The sequence below is a fragment of the Sorghum bicolor genome, chromosome 4, assembly GCF_000003195.3.
Source record: "Sorghum bicolor cultivar BTx623 chromosome 4, Sorghum_bicolor_NCBIv3, whole genome shotgun sequence".
NCBI lineage: Eukaryota > Viridiplantae > Streptophyta > Magnoliopsida > Poales > Poaceae > Sorghum > Sorghum bicolor.
In genome coordinates this window covers 8,568,602-8,571,503 of record NC_012873.2, presented here as the reverse complement: position 1 = coordinate 8,571,503, position 2,902 = coordinate 8,568,602, and the positions used below count along the sequence as shown (strand labels likewise).

The 2,902-nt window shown below is 43.8% G+C and overlaps 1 long non-coding RNA gene across 1 annotated transcript; it reads left to right on the top strand.

Annotated features, from left to right (window-relative positions):
• Positions 1-2,902, top strand: LOC110434468. The gene is made up of 5 exons (XR_002451979.1): positions 1-517; positions 1,180-1,255; positions 1,502-1,539; positions 1,670-1,726; positions 2,630-2,902. It is a non-coding gene; the product is annotated as an uncharacterized LOC110434468 (long non-coding RNA).

Genomic DNA, 2,902 nt, shown 5'->3' with positions numbered 1-2,902 from the left:
CACACGCCGCACACACACAGCCACACACACGCGCCGCACACGCCTGCCTCTTCGAGAGCTCGCGGCCGCCGCCGCTGGCAGCCGGCCGCCCTCCGTACCCCGACCGCCTGCTGCCCGCCGGCCGCCCCTGCGGGTTTGCCCCACTCGCGGCGTGGTCCTCCGGCATCTGACCGGCCGCGCGGCCGCACCACCGCCAGCCGGGGCGCCGACCTTCCCTGCTCGCCCGCTACGAGAGGCCGCGGCCCTCCCCGGCTCGCCGGCCGCCGTTGGCCGAGGTGATTGGAGGAGATCCAGAACGCCATCTCCGAAGGTGAGGAACGCCGAGATCTAGAACTCCATCTCCGAAGGTGAGAAACCGAGCGCTCGCCGACCCTGCCCCACCCCAGAGGCGAGTTCTGCAGGCCTACGACTGTGCTGCAACCCTGACTGGGGCTGAGCTTGTCCGTCCAAGCCATCCTGTCGCCTCCAGGTCCACACATCTTGAGCTCCTCCAGAACACCAGTGCTCCCATTCGAAGGTGAGGCCCTACTGCTATTTCTCAGATCTGCTAGGCATTTTTTTCTCAAATACATAGATCTGCTAGGGATGAATCAATACATGCATTGAAATTTATTATTGAATAGTTGGAGCACTGCCATATGCAAGTTGAAACTCTATACACATCGATTTCAATGAAATTGGAATTGTCTCTGCTCTTGCATTTGGTTGCAATTGATTTTTTCCATGGACTAGATGCATGCTTGATTTATTAGTTTTTTTTTGCAATGGCAGACAACTAAAATACAATTCCCATGATCTGTGTGAACTAAAATACAACTGGAATTTGGTGCTAGCGTATCCTTAATGTCTTCTCTGATCTAGTGCTAGCTGCTGATTGGGAGCAGAGCAGCTTGGATTTTTCAGAAGCCGCGCTAGGTGTAGCTCACTAGAATTGATATACATACATGACTAGACCGGTTAAGTTTGGTATTTGTATATCCGTCCTAGCTGAATTTTTTGGCTGAGTCTGCTAATGTCTGTTCTGCTCTCTGAAATATTTTTTGGCACTAATCTTGTCTATGCTTGAATACTGGCTAGGGAATTAATCTATTCAAGGTTATTTGTTATGACATGAGTTGTAAATTTGGGGCAGGTAGGCTAACATAATTGGTTGTTGTTATTGCCAATTTTTGCCCATAGAACTGCAGTGGTGCCTTGTGGAAAGCTTGAGATGTAGATACTAGCTGACGTGCTTGATCAAAAACAAGACAAGATGGTAAGCACTTGTGGACATGAATGAATGAATTAGTAATGCTTGGTTCAGTTTTAACATAACCAATCATTCAAATACATGCGACACTAACAACTAGCAATATAGCATTAAATGTTAGCATATATTCTAATGACTGGTTTTGTGGTCATCTAAGTGAATAATGTATGTATTTTGTCTGCAGCTCACAGAAACTTGGAATTTTAATAATTAGCTAGCATATGCTACTTATATAAAATCCTTTTCTTGCAGGTGAAAAGGATCAAACTGCTTCTGTTCAGCTAGATTAGGTAAAAAATATTCATCAATCATATGCCTACTTTAATTACCTTTCCTCACTTAATAGAAGGATGCATATGCCTACAGTTGATTATTTTCACATGCTTTGCTACTTTAATTTGGTTCCTCTCTACTTATCAGGTAAAAGATGGACGGTGGGCAAGCCAGTGGGTGAGGACAGTGCGCTCGGCAGCGAAGGTGGGTTCCGTAGCAAGCTCGTCAGTGGATCTGTCTGAGTTCCTTCCCCACCTTGTTCTCGCCAATCTATTTCAAGCTAGATCTCGTTCAACCCATGTAGTAGCCAGTGGCAGCATGTAGATCTCGTTCAACCTAGCCAGTGGCAGCTTGTTTCTGTTTATCTTGAATGTCAAATGTTGATTCAAATGCCTAACACAATCTATTACTAGGGTTGATGGAAATGTTATAGGATCCATAATCATCTGCTGGTGATTATTGTAAGTAAAATTAACTGTTGTTTAGGAAATTATAAATCTATGATGCTCCAATAATGCATTTTTGGGATGGTCAAGAAGAATCAAATAGACCAGTGCATTCTTTCACTTAGGAGTTCATTTCAGTAATAACCAAATAATGGCTAGTTCTGATATCTGCATAATGAATATGAGAACTGAACAAAAGACACATGCATGCTCTGCTTCATCCCACCTCGTAGTCATACTAGACTACTTCTGTTTCTAAAAGTTCAATTTTCAGATTTTGGAAATAAATAATCTAGAATATTTGCTTAACAGTATCTGATAATATGCTAATGCACAATTTCAACTTGGTTGGTTAAGAGAACACTTCAACTTGAAAGCTAAAATGAAAAAATGTAATTGCAAATAGGAGATGAGGATTCATGCTTGATTTTTCTGGAAGTGATGGTTTTACTAATATTTGATGTTGCAAACAGAAATTGCTTAAATGAGTTATCCTGGAGGTTTTGAAAAGGACGAGTTATATCTCCCAGGCGTCCAATTTTGAGTTATCTGCTTTACTATGTAATTACCCATTAGTAAAGAACACTACAAGAAAGGAACGGTTAACTTGCTTACGCTTACTTTGAGCTTGCTCACGTGCAATCATCTCTCTTTTTTGCAGCATCAATCGGGGACATCGTCAAACCATGTCAGAGGGTCGAAGGCATCGCACGCCGGGCCATCCCCAGCTGGACCGTTGCCGGGATCGCACATTGGGGCGTCCCAACCCTCGCCGGCATCGCACAGTGGACTGTCGCCGTGAGCCGTCTTCGGAGTCGTTTTTATGTATTGAACTTGTCTTGGAATAATGTGTACTTTTGAACATGCGGTTTGTAATATAATGTGGATTTTGTACAAATTTGACCGTTGATATATAAATGTGGTTTGTGATATA